This window comes from Canis aureus, chromosome 9, assembly GCF_053574225.1.
Source record: "Canis aureus isolate CA01 chromosome 9, VMU_Caureus_v.1.0, whole genome shotgun sequence".
NCBI classification, from domain to species: Eukaryota; Metazoa; Chordata; class Mammalia; order Carnivora; family Canidae; genus Canis; species Canis aureus.
In genome coordinates, this window is record NC_135619.1 from 36534828 (window position 1) to 36556839 (window position 22012).

General features: G+C 39.4%; 1 protein-coding gene across 1 annotated transcript in view; it reads right to left on the reverse strand.

Annotated features, from left to right (window-relative positions):
• The window catches only part of SLC35F4 (solute carrier family 35 member F4), a 232826-nt gene that overhangs the window by 116740 nt on the left and 94074 nt on the right, over window positions 1-22012 (reverse strand). The gene's annotated exons all lie outside the window — the stretch shown is intronic.

The window sequence follows — 22012 nt, forward strand, 5'->3', positions numbered from 1 at the left end:
GTAAGCTGCTGTAGGCTATAAAATAAAGGCAGTGGACAGTGACCACAACCCATGAGGATGATGACTTTCTGAGTTCTAGTCCTATCTTTTCTGTAGATTGTTAAGATACATTGCCTTTATTTTTTTAAAAAATACATTCACACATACACGTACATTCTCTATATCAAGCTGCAGTTTATATTGACCTTGCACACACAGATCTAAAATGAACCACCAGCTGTTCTGTTGAGTCAGATGGCACAGCAGAGGAAAAAAAAAAAAACTAGAACTTTGGAATGAAATAGACCAATTGTAACCTTGGTTTTGCCACCAACTAGCTACCTAACCCTTTCTGAGTGCCATTTTCCTCATCTGTAAAATGGGGCTAATAGCATCATCTTCATGGAGAAGTAATGAGAGCAAGTGCAAGCACAGTAATTGATACATAGAAGATGTGTGACTATCTGTTCCCTTTCTCCTTCCCCATCACATTAGATAATACTGTAGGTGGCAAATTAAGTTAAATCAGCGTCCTTTACTACTTAACCCTATACAAGTGACAATTTGCAAGTTGACAAGTACAAACAACGAGTGGCACAGGGCATGACTAAGTTAGCTGAGGGCAATCCACAGATAAACTACTCACAAGTGACCAGGCAGGTATGAATAGTCCCCTTGTCCCTCTCATTATCTGCTCTGTCCAAAAGGCTAATGGCAGTAGCTGTTGCCAACAGGTACGCAGTGGGAGAGGTAAGCCATCATGAATAGAATGAAGCCAATGCCAGATAATTACTCCCCATACAATTAAGGATTGAATCAGTGCACAATGCCTTCCTTAAACAGTTCTCATTCCCATGGATGTTAAACTTAGCATAGACGAGCTACTCTCGTACTCCTTTTTACTTATAAGCATTAGAATCAAAAACTACTCAGCAAACTCTTTGCCATCTATTTTAAAAAGAATTGCTCTAAGAAGCTGAAAATATCAAGATACCTTTTCAAATCATTTTCATACTTTTTTTTTTTTTCAAACAAGTGCTTCAAAGGGTTCATTTCTTTCTTCAAAAGGACAGGCTGTGTCTTGTTCTCTGAAAAATGGATCATAAGTATGATGCAGTGAACCACAGACTCCCAAAGATTCTTGGGGCTCCCTGCTGGAACTTTCTGTTGCCATCACCCAAGGTCTAAAGAGTAGGACCTGAAATATTTCTCCTCACCTTTTCTCTACCACATAGGACTTAGAACTGCAGAGTTCAAAACAATTCTTTTTTTTTTTTTTATGTGAAGAAATATAGGGATCCAAGATTTCATTGTATGACTTTGAACACGGGTTCTAACGTCTCAGGACTACAGCAAGGTTGGCAGCGAGTTTGACATCTCAACCAGCACTCTGAGCTTTCCTATGTGGAAAGACAGGCCAGTGTATGGAAACCTCTGAACTAGGAGTTGGCTGTTGTAGTCCTAGTTCTGATAAAATTTATGTGGGACCTTGACTTTTATGGCTCCGCCTCTCTCACACATACAATAAGAGTCAATGGCAACATCAGTGATTCTGATGAAGGCTGGGGATGATCACCCCAGAAAAATGATCAGAGTCACAAAGATTGTCACAGAATATCAGGAGGTATCCTGGCCCACAGGGCTGGATGGGCCACCCTTCTTAAGGACTCTATGGCTACTGTCTTCATGTACCCTAACAAGATACAATATGATTCACTCCCCAGACAAGAAGGGGTGTTCTTCACTGGCTCTTTTTGCTGTAGTTGCAGAGGACCAAGAAGAACAAATAAAGGAGAAAGAAGTATGGGAAAGCCAAGGTGAGACATGATGACTAGATCAGTAGCTAGATATACTCCCCTTACATATAAACTTAGGCCTCTGTGCAAGGCAAGGGCTCACTCTGTGGGTTTGTGTGCATGTACCTAGGAAGTCAGCCAAAATGTTTTTTTTTTTTTTTTTACTATTGATGATATATGAGAGAGAGCACCTACCCTGCAGTCACTCCCTACCTAGGAATACTCCAGCAGAAGCTCACTCTGCATACAAATTGCTCAGCTGGGCTTCTTGCAGTAGAGTAGACCTGAGAAGTGCTCAGGGCCAACCAGTACCTACTCCCAAGGAGGGTGGGCAGCAGCGGCCTCTACAGCAACAAGAGAAGGTCCTAGCACTATCTCAGCAGCAACAAGAATAAGAATAAAGAATAAGATACAGTTCTGCATTGCCTACTAATTAGGCAGTATCATAGCTAGCTCATAAAATTGTTCTGAGAATTAAATGAATTAATGTATGTAAAGGACTTCGAACAGTATCTGGCACTAAGATAGGATCGATAAATGTTAGCTATTTAGTACCAAAAACTAATTTACAAAGAAAAAAACTACTGGAATTCAACCTAACAGTACATATGGAGTACATATGGGATAAAAAAAATAATTTTTCTTTTACTTAATCATTGGATAAAAAGATCAGGAACTAGAAGATATGGTAAATCCATAATTCATTTATTCAGCACAAAAAGAAATACTAATTGTACACATACAATAATTATAAAATCCAGCACCAGTTATATATTATGATGCTGTTTCTTTGTTTGACCCCACCCCACCTAGATCTACTCTCTGTCTTTCTCCACTCTACTGAGGATTCCAAAAAGCAGACCTCTATCATGTGGGATACCTCCCTTGCTGAATCCTGACTGATCTGGACAATGGGAAGCTCCAGTAAGGGAGGGAAACAACTGTGCTCCTCCATGGCTGCTACTCTTGCTGAGTGGGCCACCCCCATGGCCCCAGCTCTCTTAGGGTTTGGGTGACACCATTCCCTAACCCTTTGCCTCTTCAAGCCAACAGACTAGATTCTGTCTCCAGAGTCTTCACCACCTCTTGCTAATCCCCGTTACACCATCCAACACCTTTGAAAATAGTTTATTACACTTAACTTGAGTTAAATAGTTTAACTTGAGTTAAATCCATTAACTAAAACACTGTCTTATGTTCTTATCTAGATATTTCCCTGAAGTCAGGCTTTTCTCCCCAACCAGAAGTTAGCAGGGCTGCCTTCAACTTCATGTTTCATCTCTTCCACCTCACTCTCCAGCTCCTACCTCAAACATAAAGATCATTGTGCTGGGGCCACACAAATATGGCTGACACACCTATGGCTCCATTTCCTGCAATGAAGGTACTTTTAACTAAGGAAATCATCTCTACAACTTGATGTGCCTGTTGCAATGAGTCTTTAGGCTTCACAGCTGAGCTGTTCTAGATAGATTACACTGTTTTCAACTACAAAGTCATCCTCAACACAGTGCTGAATCTACCATGAGCTCTGCCACAATAATTGGTTCCTGATAAAAACTATATGTATGTGTTATAGATAGTATGTGTATGGCTATCATCTATCTATCTATCTATCCATCTCTCTCTCTATATATATATATATATATGCATATATATATATGGATATAGATATTTTTATATCTATATAAAATAGATAGGTTCCACCCCCACCATGGAGCCCAGTGCAGGGCTTGAACTTATGACTGTAATATTGAGACCTGAGCTGAGACCAAGAGTTGGGCACTTAGCTGACTGAGCCACCCAGGTGCCCCTCTATGGCTATCTATATAAAAATTTAAGGAAAGATTCAAGCTTTGTCAAAAATATCACTATCCTAGTTTAAATTCTAGTCTTGTCCTTAAAATGAGAGAGGGGGCACCTGGGTGATGCAGTCAGTTAAGCATCCAATTCTTGATCTCAGCTCAGGTCTTGATTTCAGGGTTGTGATTTCAAGCCCCACATTGGGCTCCACACTGGGAGTACAGTCTACTTAAATAAAATAAAATAAAATAAAATAAAATAAAATAAAATAAAATAAGTAATTACCAATAGGGCAATGGGAATTTTGTAGAAAAAAAGCTAAGAATCTTATTTCAAAAGCTGGAAGTATTCATGAAAGCATCATTTTTTTTTCATTTAATAAATGTTGTTGGAAGTCTGCCATGTGCCAGACCCTGTGCCAAGCACAGAGGATACAGCAATAAACAAGATAGAAATAGTCTCTGCCTTTAAGTATTTCAGAATGTGATGGTAAAGACAATTTTGACTAAGTTCATTAGTATGAGGACTGTAGTGAAGAGATTCAGATGCTATTTGACAATATGACAGTGGACTCAACTTATCCCAGGTGGTCAAGGAATGTTTCTCTGGGGGAGCAAAGCTTAAGCAGAGCCGTGGAAGATTGGTATTAGCTAGATAAGTGGGGTAGGAGAAATGGAAAATAATGTGCAAAGATCAAGAGATGGAAAAGAAGATCACATATTCATAGAATTGAAATAGGCCAGTGTGGCTATAGTAAGAATGAGTACAAGATGAGGGTGTAGAAGTGGGCTAGGTAATGCAGGATCTGTAACTAAATTAAGAGTGTAGATTTTATCTTAATACCAATGGAAAGCTATTGAAGGGCTTTATGAAGGAGAGAGTCACTACCAGATTTTGAAAAGCTCTATCTGGATCAATGAGGACAGGAACAGATGTGGGGAGACTGGTTTGGAGGCTGGTGTATTTAGCCCAGGCCAAGGATGACACTTGTTTGAAGCAAGAAAGTGGTCATGACAGGGAGAAGTAGTTGAATTCAAAGGTATTGAGGGGAAAAATCGTTTGACTTGGAAATAGGTGGGATATGGAGAATGAAGGAGAAGGTAGAGTTCTGAAAACTCCCAGTTATCAGGCTTGGGTAGTTGGATGGATGATGATGCCACTTCCTGAGACAAGGGAGCACAAGATAAAGACAGGCCTGGGATGTGAGAACATCATCTATCAGGTGAAACAAGAAAAACTGGGTAAGAACCACTGAGTTAAACTAAGGGTAAAATCATATGAAATTTTCAATATTGGATTGTTTTGGTGTACAAAAATGGAAATTTAATATGGTACTGTTACAAAAGCCTATCTTCTGGGATTAACACAATGTTTAAGGAAGCACTGTTTGATTATGATACACTATGAGCTTTTCTGCAAGACTAGGTCAGGAATATCTATAATCATAATCAAGAAGAAGCCACAGAAAGGGGGCACAGAGGTACATGCACATACATACACCAGGAGGCCTAAATCAAGGTGCAAAAAGGCATAGATTCATCAAACACAAGTGAAGAAAATTAAGCTGTATGCAGCAATACTACGAGATCAAATAAATTCAGTGTACCTCAGAGCCATTCTAGGACTATTGGAAAACACTTATCCAATTAACTTACAGCCTGCAAAGAAGTAAGTCAGAGTTTAAAAACTGTTTTGCACTTATTCTCCATAATACCAAAGAAAGCATGCCAGAAATATACTGTGTTTGCTTCTAATTTTAAACAGGAATCCAGGTTTCTCACTCTGGAATTCACTTACAGAAACAGGTAACAGCACAGCAGATGGAGGTTCCATCCTAGATCTTGGATCACTGTCAACTGTCTCCTATTGCATATTGGAGGGCTGCAGCTCTTCCTTCCTATCTTGAGTGCAAAAGTCCTGTAAAGCACAGGAAGGGGTATAAACCAGCGTCTACCATTTCTCATTGCACTTTCCAAGAGGAATCTGCCTCCTTCTCAGGCTGTGTCTCTGCCATGGAGTTCCAAGGTTCTGAGCCTATTTATCTTGAAGCGAAATCACCACTGTAACAGGGGGCAGTATCAGTTGTCTACTTGATACGAAATTGCTTTCACTGAGCCCAGCTTTATCCTGAAGGTCACGTCAAATTAGGGATTCACATCCCTTTGCTTTAGTTTAGTGTTAGTATATTACTCATCATTAAATGAAGTCTAGAGAAATATGCTACTAGTTAGAGGTAAAATTGTGCAATTAAAAGACTCAAATCTAACACATTAGCTACTAGCTCAAGTTAATATTAACCTAAAGTTTTTTGAAGTATTGACATTACCAAATTGATTTCTTACACACAGTATTTTTCCATGTGATGTCTCATTACCAGGCTTGTAATAGTACCTGGCTGTTTTCTTCATTCCCCCAGCCCTGGGAGAAAGGAGGGGAAGAGGATGGATGTCCCATATTTAATTACTTTCTTTGCTTATTTTACTTCTGAACTGTTTTAACAAATAGGTGGATTTTTTTAAGTAGAAAAGGAATATTTTTAATTTCTATGCCATGTGTTAGTTTCTTAAGAAAACAATTACATATTTAGATTTCATAATTTTTAAAGAGCTTCTAAATGCCTATCAAAAAGAAGATGTTATTTTAATCCACTTATTGGGTGATTTAAAAACCTTTATAGACATATCTGTGGCTAGTTAGGTGCAGATGATTAGAGCCCTAATTCTTCACCTTTGGGGATTTTCAATACCTTGTTGTTTTGTATTTGATTTTATGTTTCTTACCACCTCCACATTCTTAGTGATGGCACAGACACATCTTCATAGAAATTACCTAATCCAGAAACCCCCAAAATACCCTGTATTCCTTCTTTTCCTTCATCCAATTCTCTTTCCAGATCCAATCAACTCACCAGGTTCTGTTCATTCTCCCTAGAAAGTATCTTTCTAACTCTCTGCTCCATTTTCAAAGCTGTGACTTTGGGATAAGCCTTATAATCTATCACCTGGACAACTGCCAGAGCTCCCCACTCTTTTCTCTGCTTTTAATTATTTCCCCTACTCAAGCAACCCACAGCATATATAGCATGACCTTTCTAAACACTCAGATCTGGTCCCTTCCTTTCCATTACAACCATTCAATGGCTCTCTTTGGCCTATAGAATAAAGTTCAGTGCCCTTCGAACTACATGCAAGGCCATCTGTCTTATGGCTCTTTCCTCCCTTTCCAGTTTTATTCCCCCTTCCCCATCCTGAATCCCCTCGACACACCAGCCATGACCAATACTTAAAGGCTCGAATATGCATTATACTGGTTCACATCTTTATACCATTATACATTTATTCCCTTTACATAGGAATCTCTCCTACCAAATTAAGATTTTCCTCTTTTGTGCCAGAACCAAACTGGATAGATATCTCTATTCATGTATTTATCACACTATATAATAATTCTGTTTCTGTGGTTGCCTTCCTCTGTAGAACACAAGAAGGTCAAGGAGTTTTCTTATTCAGCCTACCTAGCATGGTGTCTGATATGTGATATGTGCTTGATGAATGGATGGAGGAGGTGTTAAGTGGCATCTCCTAATTTCTTAAAAATTAAATTAATGAACATCATTTTGCTATAAAGTTATGTAGAAAATCCCTTAAAATACATAAATTGTAAGATGTTGTCTTCATCAAATTGTTATAACCCCACTTCTCCTACCCTAGGGAATCTGCTTCTCTCTGCTCAAGGGCCACAGATAATCTCAAACTCCCAATCCCAATATTTCCACAGATGATAACTAGGCACAACATATTACCTGGAGAGAAAAAATTTCACACAACACATCTAACAGAGGGACGATAATGGCATCTTTATATATAAAACATGACATTTACGCATATTAGCATTCAAGAGGAGAAATGCAAGAATCTAGAAGCAATTTATCTTTCTTTATACTAAAACTACATTATTTTAAAAATATTATCATTCTTTGACTCATCCCAAAGGAAGGGGTTCCCCCCAAATTATTCATGTCATAGACCTGACAATAATGCATCTGTGAATTAAGCCAGAAATTTAAAAAGTTTTGCATCAAAATACAATAAAATAAAAATCCCAGGTCCTGAGTAATACTTTAATTTTATTATTCACTCTTTTAAGATGTTCAGCCAGAGTAACTAAAATGTGTTTCCCCATTGAGAGTCTTAAAAATAAACTTTAAACTTAGGAACTCTGTGGATCCAGTCTCTTTCCAGAATGAAGCCATTTTATTTGTTCACTTTGCCTACAAGTGAAAGCATACAGCCTCTGTTTAGTTCAACTAACCAAGGATATAAATTGCCCCAAGGTGTTTGTTTTTCTTGCTCTTTATAAATAAGATGACCTAGAGAAAAATACAAAAGATATTGCCTGCCTGTGTGCATTCACTCATTCAGCAAATATCTCTGAGAAGCCCTTGCTAGGCCTGGGGCTAGTGAGATGAATAATTCACAGTCCTCTCCTTCAAGAGGTTCCCTGCCTAATGGGGATATGAAACCTAATCAGGTAATTATAAAACCACATGGGAGGTTAGTGATAGAGACATGCACAAGGTTTGGTGTAAGCCCAGAAGAGGAGTATTTAAGCCGTTAAGTGGCTGAACAGAAGAACAGACACGTACCTTTGGGATTCAGGGACCCAGAATAGGCATGTTAGAAGTAAGTTTGTGGTGAGATGTAAGGAATGGACAGATGAGGGAGTTTACAGCTACTAACCTCAGTTTTCTCAAGAGCAGAGGATTCTAGCCATTTCCTGGGAAAGAGTAGTTGAGCATTGAATAAGGGCATGTCTTCTAGAAGTAGTGGAAGTGTGGTATCATTTCTGAGAGGAACAGAACAGTGAGGTACTGCAGGTAAGAAAGCAATTGAAGGGTGGCTCTGAAGGCCCAGGGAACTGAATCTGTAGAGGCCAGAAAGGGCAAAGAGCAACACAGGTCTGGGTTGGGGTTCTGTAGACCTACACGGCACAAGAATACAAGAACTGGCAGGGGACTAGTAGGCAATCAGTTCAGATGGCTAACCCACAGGTTGCATAAGATAAAAAGATGGCTCAGCAATGTATGATGACTGGTATGTGATCATATGTTCCTTTTTGCCCAGGACCATCCTGCCAAAGAATCTCTATTGGGCAGTATATTATATGGTCCCCTATATAATACAGAGAAATAATAAGAGAACGGGTTTCTATGAGGTTAAAGGGATAGTGTGGCCGAAGAGTGGAATGAAGGAGTTATGATTTAAGAAGGCGGAGCTTCCGGATAGGGAGAAGATAAAGGGTGTGGTCCTGGTAGGGAGTGGCTCAGATGACACAGAGATGACAGTCTTTAGTGTTAAGGTAGCCCCAGCAATATGATGCTAATTGGTTGGATGCGTCATTCTCATGGCCATTGAGATCAGCTCTGACACTTAGTAGATATTCAATACAAGTTTGAAGATATAGCAAGAGGTGGAACAGGAAGGGCGACTATGAACCAGGCCCCACGTGACAGACAATAGGGAGCTGGCTAAAAAGGGGAGACAGAAGTGAAGAATGATTCAAGATGGCATATATGTGCCTGAGACACAACATAAAAAATGTACTTTTAAAAGAGGAAGGGAGGCAGCCCGGGTGGCTCAGTGGTTTAGCGCCGCCTTTAGCCCAGGGCGTGATCCTGGAGACCCAGGATCAAGTCCCACATTGGGCTCCTTGCATGGAGCCTGCTTCTCCCTCTGCCTGTGTCTCTGCCTCTCTCTCTCTCTCTCTGTGTCTCTCATGAATAAATAAATAAAATCGTTTTAAAAAGAATAAAAATAAATAAATAAATAAATAAATAAATAAATAAATAAATAAATAAAAGAGGAAGGAAAGAGGGGCACCTGAGTGGCTCAGTCCTAATCTTGCTTTCAGCTCAGATCCTGATCTCATGGGTTGTGGGATCAGACCCCAAGTTGGGTTCCTTGCTCAGCAGAGAGTCTGCTTGAAGGTTCTTTCCCTCTGACCCTCCCCCTACTTGCGCACACTTTCTCTCTCTTGAACAAATAAATACTAAATCTTTAGAAGAGGGAGGAAAGATATGATCAGGGAGCAGTCAGGGGGCAAGCCAGTAGTTTGGGGGGTATGAGAGAATAAGAAGACCCTACAGTGTAAGCTATAGAAGAGGAGAGGGGAGGGGAGTGGTGGGCACCACTGTGCTGCTTCCATGCAGCCTGAAGGGGCAGCAAAGTTCCCATTAGGGGAGAGGCCAGGGGTTCTGTCTCAATGTAAGTGAATCCTACTGAGGTCATTAAAAGGTCCGAAACCAAATTCCAACCTGCACAGGAAGTTCAAGGGTAGCAGGTAAATTTCTCATATATTCTTTTTTTTGCCTTGTACACTCCTAGCCTCTATCTTGGAAGGCTGGTACAATGGAACAAAGATAATTTACTGCTTATCCTTTCTTGGGCTAAAGTGTTAGTTATGTTACTTCCTGTTACAACTTAATAATTACTAGAAAATTGCTTATAAACAAACTATTTCCACTTCACATATATGCATCTTTTCTTCAAACTTTGGAAAGAGAACCGTAGCTTGTCCCAACATGTCTCTTCCTGTCTATGTGAAGCATAGAGGCAGATCTCAATAAGTAACCACAGGCTGTTCTGGAGTCCCTGAAAATATATGATGTACTAAATATCCCCTAAATATTTATCTTTTACAATTTCAAATTATTATCACCAAAGAAGCTAAAGCTCAAAATGTTTTAATTCAACTAAAAGAATTTCATCAAATTCAGCACTTTTAGAACAATTTATAAAAGTCTGAGTTCCTCTGTCCTTAAATCATAGTTTGGGGCAGGGTAGAGAGCAAGCAATAAGAGAATTCTTGACTGATTGACTCAGGGGGGAGGAGGAGACTGTCAAAGAATTTGGGAGAAAGTTTCATCCTAAAATTTATTCCAGTGAAACAGATCCTGGCTCCCCCATATACCCCCCTGTCCCAGCTACCTGGAGGCCTGAGACACAAGTCCTTGAGCCCATGGCCAAAGTCTCTTGACAAAAAATGTCCTGCCCATCCAGTACTGACTTAAGTATTTCCATCTTTTCAAGTGCTGATAAGGAGAATGGTGGTTCTCAAGCTGAGGAGTCCATAGGCTCATCTCATTAACTGTCTACTATGCTTTCATGGTTTTTCTTTGGGTCATCCCCAGTCTAAATAGCAAACAAGATAATGGAAAGTTTGTAACTGAGGTCACCAACTGCATAAAAATAGGAGAGGTGACTTTTATTTTGGTTTGTTCTTACGAGAAACTTCCGTGTGAATAATCTAAACTTAATAAAAATAACACTGTCTCAGCTAGAGACATCTCTGAAAAATGGTAGCAATACAGGTATGCATTATTTTATTTCTCCCTGTTTCATTATTTAGATCTGCACGCTTCTGCGATGCTAGGCATCTATATTTATCTCCTAGTCTGTCAGAAAACACTGCAGCTGCAACTGTGAGTTTATCCAACAGATACAAATAAGAGACCAGCACCCTTCTAAAAAGACTTCAAATTTCAGATCACAGTGTCATATCACATGGAGACAGATACAAAGCTTTTCAGGATGTAGCTTGTGGTAGGGGCAGTGACACAAGTGGAGTTGCTAAGGGAAAGTATTATATTTAAAGTAAAGGAGCAGATGTAAAGAAGGGAAGGGATCATTTAGTTCAAACTCTTCATTTTACTGAGGAAAGAATGACAACCCAGAGTTTTAAGTCTGTTCAAAGATCTATAATAGAGCCCAGGTGAGAACCTGAAACCAGAATCCCCAGGGGAGGGGTCAGTACTCTAATTTCCACAGTCTCTTCTTTAATGAAGTGTACCAAGTCGAGCCTTCATGTTTGGAGATAACACAGAAGAAGTTTCCACTAAACACCCTATGGCTATCATGAACAACTGTCATTTTTTTGACCACCAAGGACTATTTTCTAAAGTACAGTACTCTGATTCCTTTTGTGGAATTACTTGTCTCCTACTGGAAGAGGTCTCGATGGGAAGGTCCATCCAGGCACCTGCCCCTCTACTGTGCAAGCTAAAATAGACTCTGGACTCTCTTTTGTCAGAGCATTTTTCTCCCACCCTACAGCAGCCAGGGGCAGACATATAATTGGGTCTAATGACTCTAGCAGTTGACCCAGCCAAGACTGTCAGGCAGTCAGTTCCTGCTCCTGCGAATTAATACCTACGTTTCCTAAGTCTGTGTTTTAAGCATTTCCTTCAGTCCAGATATTTTCCTGTATCTCTGCAACAGAATCTCATTTATTGTAAGTTAGAGTCAGAGTTGATTTCCATTACTTACAACACAAAGCTTCTTGGAGGAAAAGAATGTAAAAAAGTCTAAGAGATAGAGAGATCCTAACTAATTCTGAGGTTAGATACACACATAGAAGCCATTCCTTTAATTAAACATTCCTACTTGTGGTGAAACAGAGAAAAGCTACAAGTCTGCTGAGATTTGAGTATAAATAGCTGTTGAAGTTTTGATGTCATGCTGGCATTATTGTGGAGTTAAAATCATTGAACCTAGAGCCTTTTAGAAGAATATAGAAAGTTTCTATTCCAAGATAAAATCTGAGTTCTAAAGAAGTGACACACACAAGTCTAAGGCTGAGACACAAATTGGATTAAAATTTAAGAAATAACAGTGAGATCAGTGTGGAAAACATTATCTATAGCTAGATGTTTATTTTGAAATAAACATCTTTCTCTGTATTTAAACTCAGATTTTAGAAGTTTTATAGTATTAAATTTTCCTATTTTGAGCTTTAGTTTTTGAAAACTAACAGAGGGTGGACAAAATGGTAAGGTGAGGAAGGAAAAAATGTATCTCAGGCAAAAATCACCTCTATGCTTAGACCTTACTATGGCCATGATTGAAGCATGATCGCCTCCTTGTGGTGGTATACTTTAATTGCAAACTCATCGGATGATTAAGCCTGTGAAAGACTGACCTTACAACCTAAAATATAATAAACAAAAGCAGTAGAGTCATGATTTATATGTAAATTAGAAACATTTTATTGCATATGATAGGAAAGCTTTTTAGTTCCAAAGTGTTGTGGGAATGAAAAATTCTGGTTGATGGTAATTAAGATAAGCTAAATGTTCAATCATATTGCTCCACGTGTCATGTTCTTCATCCTAAGACTTATAAATCAATATGTTGAGCCAACAACTCTTGGGAAACTAGAATTTGAGCCCTCCAGTTGTAGTAACCAGGCAGATGGCACTACAAATAGAGTTAAAGAGCTTCTGTCAGAGAAACAGGTTTTACAAGTTGGAATGAAGAAAACCCAAACTGAGCTAAATTGGGTTATGGGACTGCAATAAGGAATCCTTTTATCTTAGTTGTAAAGAAAATCTACCCACAAAAAGAATCACCCAGAATATCATACATCAGAACATTCATGCAAGCAGAGAAAAGCCAACATGAATTTCTAACACATAAAACCCATTTTCACAGACTGCATGAAAAATAAAAAAAACTTATTTCAAAATTCACATTGCCTTTTGAAAACAAGCCATATGTTGTTTGTAGGAAAGGTGCTAAATTTTTGAAGAAAAGGATATGAAGTGAGTTTCAGAACCAAAGGTGACAGGAAGGGCACCAATTCGTGTATAAATATGAAAATATGAAAAAAAAAAAACCCAGCCTCCAGATTCCTAGAACATAGATAATTTATCACCAGAAATTGCTAACATTAAGAGCTGCACGACTTTGGCTTTGCTACTGTTTAGCTTGGGCCTCAATCCAACTGCCATATTATAGGTTTATGTAGGCGATGTCAGAAACCCAAGTTCTTCGGCCTACGGATTTGGAAAGTGTGCACTTTGAAAATGAGTTTTATATTCAGAAGTCAAGACAGAATTCTGACTTCTAAAATACATTTCTGCAACAAGAGAATGTCATTTTTAAAAAATTGATCATGACTACTAATACCAGCTTATATATCCAAAGACAAGTAGAGATATAGTCAATAAATAAATTTGGAAATATCTAGGAAAACTTTTTTTAAAGCAGTCCAATAGATACAAAGAGAGACTGAACTTAGAGGCATATGTTGAAAAAACCAAACATTTTACACTTTCAAAAGTGATGTGTATAAAATACTGGAACACTTTTTCCATTGATGTATAGTAACATTAAGGGGAGAATTTTCATATTAAAGTAAAAACATTGAATTTTAAACATTTTTAGCTTTTTAATTATGGAAAATTTCAAATGTATACAAAAGTAGAGAGGATAGTATAATGGACTTTCAAGTGCCTTTCAGCCAGCTTCATGATTATCAATTCATGGCCTAGGCATGATTTGTTTAACCCAGGCTGTGGAAAACAATCTCAATATGCTATAAAAGATGTCCTTTTAATTTATTTTTCAAAAGAACTGTTTCGCTTCATTCTTTTCCATGGCTATCATCTGTATTTTTTAAAAAATTTTATTTATTTATTTTAAAGGAGATAGAAATGTATTCAATATACCCCAAGGGAGTGGCAGGCAAGACAGTAATGGAAATACTAGGTAGAGGGTGTATTTAAAATGGGAGGGTGAGGACGTAGGGGGACATATGGAATTGGTAACCGTGCCCGGTTGTAAGTAACCCATTGTTTAGTTAGAGCCTATGGATATTTCCAGATGGGTTACTTGACGTCCCTGTCTGTATTCAGCCAGAGAATCACTGTGGCCCTTTCTACATTCCATTGCTCAAACCTATTGCCTAAAAGCAGACTCTGTGTTCTCCTCTGACAGATTGGCAATGACAAATCTTTGGCATTTGGGCAGAGGTCTTATCTTTGGTAGCTTCTTCTTGCTGAATGAAGGGTGTGGAGATGTCCCTACCAAAACTTCTTGGTCCATCAGGGGTTCTGTGCAGTTATAGACCAGAACATGGTATTATATTAACATGCTGACAGGCGATTTGAGTGAAATTCCTTTGTGGTCAGGTCCATGGGATTTAGTTGAGGGGCCCCACAGATGTTATGGGCCGAAATTCCTGTTGCACCATCCCTGCTGTACAGGGAACTGTTGGATTCACTCAGTCTCCTAGCAGCATGTTTGCCTGCATATCAGGATGGCAGCTGAATCCACAGGAACAAAGGGAAAGGGGCAGAGGTAAAAAGAAGTGAGGTGGCTGAGAGTCAACCAGTGTCAGGGAAGAGTCCCAACTGAGTCTGAAATGTGTGTGGATTCACCCTGGGTGAGCTTCCGCGGCCAGCTGCCTCACACATTGGGTACAGACCCTGGGGATGGAGTGAGAAAGCAGAGGAAAGGAGTCCTTTACCCTTACAGGCTTGGGTACTCTGACCACACCAGGGAGCTGCCCTGGCCAGAGATCTTCAGTTGGCTGGGAAGTGCTAGGGTTAGACTGGGGAAAGGTAGAAAAGAGAGAGGAGAAGGAGGGAAGGACAAAAAGGAGAATCCCTCATCTTTCTAGGCAACAGTGGTCAGATTGGTTCCTCTGGGGCTCCTGATCCTCACCGAGGAGTAATCTCCACCAACTCGACATCGTCAGTTCCCCAAGGAGTAGTAAAGCTGGTCTACTGAGGGAAAGTCCTGAGAAATTCCAAAAGAATCTGAGAGAGCCCTGAATGACAAAAGCTCCTCATGTCAGGTTCGTCTAAATATGGGGAGGCCCCAAATTCTCCCTGTGTAGCAGTGTGGAGCTGCCAAATATGGTATCTCTCCTGATCAGATAGGGACCTGCAAATATGGGGTGCTGACTAGATGGAAGTCAGTGGCCTGGGTGGTGAACGGATTCACTCAAGACAGAACAAAGGAGATAGAAGTTTATTGAATACACTGCAAGGGAGGCCAGGCAGGACAGCAAAGCAGAGACTATCATCTATATTTTTAAAACTAGATAGCTATTTGTAGAATCAAAAAACGAGCTGAAGGAAACTTAGATAGCAACCATATTCCCACTAAATTCAAGACCTCCTGACGCAAGATCCTCATACAGTGTAAGGAAAGTCTTTCTACAAACAGTAAGAATCATTTAAAATCCAAGAAAGCTGCCTTATGAGGCCATGGATACGCCATCTCTCGAAAGGTTGAGATACAGCCTTAAGCAAAAACTTAATATCATGGTATACGGTAAGAATGTGTACTTGGGAAACACACCTGAGTTTGAATCTTGATTTTGCCAGTTAGCGGTTGTGCCTCCCCTCTGAGCTTCAGCCCTTCTATCACAGGGTTACTATTAGAATCCAATGAGGTAACATAAATAAAATGCCTAGCACACAGGAGATACTTAATAGACATCTCTTCTTTCATCTCCCTTTACTCCCCAAATCAGTTACACCTAATGACAGAGAAAACAAGCAAATGTATAAAAGCATTGTACTAAATGATCTCACATACACGCATAATTTTTCGGTCACCATCTTATTATGGGATAACAGTAACTGAAATATTAAATTGATAGTGTTTTTCTCAGGGCTACACTTTTCCTGAGACAATCCTCATGTGAAAAATATATATGGAGAATAGAGTCCTTCTTATCAGTATATTAAGCTGGAACAATACAGGGCAAGTCACTTCAGAGACATAGCAATGAAAGCTAAAATAGTTTCTTTTTCTTCAGCCACATTCTTATGCTACAGAGAAAATATCTGATGTGGAAAAAAAAGAAAAGCTTTTGATATGAAGGAAGAGAATCGTATTAAGAGGAAATGGAAAAAAAATCTCAAGCAGATAAATTCTTAATTACCCTTTTTCTCACTATCTTAATACCCAGCTCCAGTAGTATGTAGTATTTCAAATTAATGACTCCTAGGTGATTTCATTGCTTCATGTTATATGAACCCTCAATATAAAATAAGTCCCCAAGTAGCCTTGTGCCCATAATCAGCATCTCTCTGAGGAGTGGTTGGCTCTCTCTGCATTCTAGTACTCACTCCTAATGTGGAAAATTTCTATCTGCTACAATGAGACATCATTATTATCCCATATGGAGCCAATTTTTTTAGACTCTTTCCTAGAAATACCCACCATGTGACAAGTGCTGACATTTGTGACATATGTAATACAACATGCTGGGGCATTTGAGAATCTCTCTGGATTTAATCTCTCAAATATGGTGCATTGGGCTTTGGTGACTTCCCTGCAGATATTTTTCTTCTTGAATATTGTGTTCTGCTATCCTTCTTTTCACAGATATCCTACAGTCATCAAAGTAAAGATGATCCATTTTTAAAGCCTAAATATTAAAATTATTTATTAGAGTGTTTCAGCTAGCCTATGATGTACAACAAATCAAACCCAAACTTAGACTTACAACAATGATCCTTTATTTTGTCTCATGATACTGCAGTTTAGCTGAAGTTTAGTTTAGCTGTCCCTCTTTTGCCTTCGCCTGAGTACATTCATGCAGCTACATTCAGCTGGAGAGTTGGCAGGGCCAGAAGGTTCAAGATGGGCTCACTTATGTCTGCCAGTTGATGCTGGCTGTAGTCCAGGGTACCTCAGTTCTCCTCCACTTAGCCTCTCATCTTCCAGTAGGCCAGCCTGGTTTTCCTACATGACTGTCTCAGGGCAATGTCTTTGTCCTAAATGGTCTAAAGCAGAAAGTGCAATATGACATTATTGTCATTGCATTCTGTTGATCAAAACAAAAGACCAGTCCTTATTCAAGGTTTGGGGAAATAGACTCCACCTCTTAAAGGTGGATGTGGCAAAGTCATACTGCCGAAAAGCTGGGGAGGAAATGTTATAGCAATCTCTGAAAACAAGAGGGTTCTAAGCAAAGGTATCAAATTAAGTGTATTGTCTTTCTCAGAACTAAACTTGTCTTCTCTAAAATTCAAGCATAGCACCATGCCTCTGGCTGTGATTTCCTAAGAATCAGAATCTAAGCCTTTGCTTAGAATTGCAACACATCTCTCAGTGTTGTGGCTGCATTAATAATCCCTTTGTCCCCACCTGCAAGTAGAAGTCTAAGGAAGAAAATGAAAGTTTTTATTTTTTCACAGTAACAATTTTTTGTTCCTAATGGAAAGAATAATGTAGAAAAAAAAGTTCAGCCACTTACAACACAGGCAAATGCCATGCTTAGAGAGGCCACGCGGTAAAATCTTTGAGATCCTCAAGTGGAGAACTTAATTGGGATGGTACAGTGGCCATCAGCACACCCCCCAAGATGTGGCTGTGAGCCACAGAGCAGCCTCTCCCACATTCAGCTTGTCCCAACAAAAGCCAAAAAGTAACTGAATAGCAATGAGTGGGTATGGATCATGCCTGCACCGGTATTCAGAAACCTGGGACCTCTCTGATTGCTAGTTTTTATCTGACCATGAACCTGACTCTTGTGTCTCTCTCTGCATGGCTTTACTGCAATTGCCCACAGGATACACAGAAAGCATTTTAGATATCTCTGATAAGATAAAATGGAAAAATATTATTGTATGACTCCCCCCAAAATTCTGGCTACAGATAATTAGTGGGACATTTAAAGAGATTTAACTGCAAACAGGAATTTGCTCTAAGTTTTAAAATATTTCATTTGAAAAAAAATCACCAAGTTATTACAGAGCTTTGACAGCCAAAGCTTAGTTCCATGGTCATCACAGTAAACTATGGTGAGCATTTCCCTATAAATCAATGATTAGCATCCTCCTTCTTAAAAGATTTTATGGAATATATTACTTTGTGGTTTTGCTAGTTTGTGAATTAGATTCATGTTTTACTCTGTAGAATATACAGGAAAATGACTTCTGTGTGTGTGTGTGTGTGTGTGTGTGTGTGTGTGTGACAGAGAGACTGATGCAGAGAGAGAGACATACATGCACACAGATCTCATTCATTTCTGCTATGTCAGGCACCCCTAAAGGAACAATTCCACTTAATGTCCAAAGGACTATGTGCTTCTATTTACTGTCTGACTTCTCATCTTCTAAATCAGTTAGTATTCGTGATAGGAATACCTGAAATGATATATCATAGATAGAGATTTTGTTTCCTTCAATTTACTCCCTATTCTGCACCTGCTCAGATTCCTCAGTTTATTTTCATCCTCCCTTTCTAAAATCAACTGATAGATATTTTATTACTTTAAAAGAATATAAGCTCTCCCATCATCTTTTGACTCTAGACTGTGAATTATTACACTTAATGTACAATGTCCAAGACTGCGAACGCATAACTGGAAAGGAGTTAATGGCAAGGTTACAGCAAGGGTAAAATGACCTAGGTAGCTGTCAGAGGTTAAATGCATGAGCTGTGGACAGCAGTACTTGCCAAAGACTTGTAGCTTTAAAATACTCAGATTCAAATCTCAGATTCTGACATATTATCCTCTCTCTAGACTCTCCTCTCGTACCATAATGCACATTTTATGACTGTAAGCCATGCTACATTGGGCTTTCTCAAAGAATGATGAAATGCTAACAGCTCCAACAGAATGTAGCAGAACAATGGGAACAAAACCACAAATGAGCAGAAGCTTGGCACTCAGTGCCTCTAAGGCCAGAGCAGTTGAATTAATCTTTTCCAAATGCAACTAATTAGATCTTCAACTCCAAAGTAAATAAAGATAAGACTTATTAGGTTATAGTATTCATAAGTGAGGAAGGATCAGCAAGTAATAAGCATAGCTGGAAAAAGGAAATTCTATTAGGGCAATTATTCATGTTGAAACTTTGATGGAGAAAAAAAATACATAAGTGATTTCCACTTAAAACATTTTGAGACGTGCCCTGATTGTGTCTACAAATGAAGGCTCAGTAACCTATCAAGTTAATTTCCCACTCCAGAAATGCTGGTACATCCAGCATGTATATTAGAGTATACATGGAGTATATACTTGGGAGTATATTAGAATCTATCTGACACCGAGGGCTAGGTGCCACCTCACCTGCACTCACGTAATAATTTCACAAAATTTTGTTGACCTCCTACATCCACCTCAGTATTTCAGGGAGCAAAATGGCCCCTGTCCTAGGAGAGGAGTTGTCAATTCTACCATTGCTAAGACAGACTTTCCTTCAAACAAGTCTACCTGGCTCTCCCTCCCTCTCTATTTTCATGGACTTCCTATACCCTGACTACCTGGGCTCAGCCTCCATCCATTTCTTCCTCCGTTTGATTCTATTCCCTGTTGTACGTGGGCTCTGGTCGGCCCCAGGGCTTGCCGCCTCCCTAGTTGGGCCCTGCCATGTACTGTTCTGGCATTCTCACAGCTGCCCACATTCTGGTGTAGATTATTGAACACAAAGACATTAAGGGGGGGAAAAAAATGAACCAGCAGATTTAATTAACCTGCTTTTCAACCAAATTAACTTTTGTTTTGTTTATTTCTCAATATCATTGGAAGTCTGCCTAATTCCTCTAGATTGACCATTCCAAATTCATTAGCCTTTGTTTCATAAATGTTTGAATTTTTATATTTTTTTAAGCTGCTTTCAATGCTGTAATACAGGAGAGACCTCCTGGTTGTGTCCTGGACAGCTTTCCCCCCAGACACGAAACAAAGAAACAACTTTCACTCTTACTTGCTCCCTATAAAAATAAAACAGTTCGAGTTTCTTTGTCATCATTTCACTGATGGTGGACAGGCTTTGTGTATGTGACATCCTGTCTCTTCCTCTACAAAAGCTGTCCTGGGTATCGTCAAAGCTTATGTACTCTGTTGCGAGGTGAAACTTCGGAGAATAAGACTGAGGAATAGACTTCTTGGAACAGAGTTCTCAGGGCACCTCCAGGTGTGATACAATCCTTTAGATATCTAAATCTCCATGAGATACCCCACCACCATCCACCAGAGAATCTCACATTTGAGAATCTCCATAATAGGGCTCTTAGTGACCCAGGGAGCAGAAGGACCCCCAGCACATCAAGATCTAGCACTTTGCTAATTACTTTACTCGCTCTTTTGACTATTGAAAGGTTTCTTTATGTAGTTAGAGTAAAACAAGCAGATTTGATTTGGGGAATTATTTGTTCTTAATCACACAATTCCTAGGTCTAACGAGGAAGCACATGGTTTCCGCAAGGAGCTATGGGGCTCTACACCCCAAAACAGGTAATATCAAATGCCAGAAGTGAAGCCAGAATCCAAAGATCCTCCCTTCCTGGATCACACTGCCCCCTGTGGACTGTGCTGCAGAACGGGCCCCACAGGGGTGCTTGAGGAGTGAGGTTTACTGACAGCGGTATATAGGGTCTCAGTCTAGGCCTGGGCTGAAGCTGCCTACGCCATTTATTACATTCCTCAACTTCACTGAATTTCCTTATCTATAATTCAGAGGTAATAATTCCTACCTGACGGGTCTGGTGTGACAAGAAAATAATCGATGCAGGGCACCTAGCACAAAGCACGCTCCCAGTAAACGGTAGCTATCATTATTTTTCATTTAAAATGTAAGATAATGATAACGTGACTCCTATGAGACTACCATAGCTATTTGGGATAATTTATTAAAAGCCACAGAACTCCATCTTTAAGAGATTAAGAAAAACTATGATTACTAGTCATATATTGCATTTTCCAAGTACTTACTGACAGAATTTGGGCCATTTATTTCAAGACTGTGGATAAGTTACTTAATTGTTGTTTTTCTATTTTTCCAATAGCATGAATATTTTGTCTCCAAATATGCTGATACCCTTAAGCTGCCTAAAACTCTATCCACAGGGGGTCTGCAAGGAATGCTTGCTGGAACAATATTAAGGTTTAGTGATTCTAGTGTTTTGTTTGTTTTGTGGGTTGTGTGTGTGTGTATTAGGGAGGGGTGTTGTTTTTGTCTTCCAAAGCTTTGTGTCATTCCAAAATGACTCAAGGGATAGATACTATGCAAGCACCATTAATTATCTGGAAATGCAAGGATAGAGAAAATGTGCTTTAAAAATACAGGAGGGTTATTACGAAGGGGTGAAGAATACATACTGGAATGTGTGGGCCATGTTTGAGTTCAAGTTGGTTTCTAAGGGCTCTGTAACAGCTCAGGACGGGGTGGTCTGGCCACCCATGTGCTATCTCCTGCCCTACACAGGGAGAAAAACCTGAAAAAAATCCTGAGTGTAGAAGTTTTTGAGATAATCCACTTTACTAAATAACTGAGATTTTAAAAAAGATATTATCCATTCTATTAGGATGTTCAGGGTCCTGGGAAATAAAATATAACAAAAAGGGAACAAACATGTGAGCAGTAACACCCCCTAAAATATTTGTCTTGTTCTTTTGAAGGTTATCTTAAAACAAAGGTTTGCTGTAAGAATACATTCAAATAAGAACTCTTAAGACATAAAGCCAAGATGAGAGTAAATGCTTACTGTATTGGGCAGTGTGGGACCCCATGCCATCACAGATGTCCCACAGAGAGTCAGTCAGGGCATTCTTCCTCAGTGAGAAACACAGGCATGTTTTACACCCATGGATGAAAATGTGAGGTTCCTACTAGTTTAGCCCACATT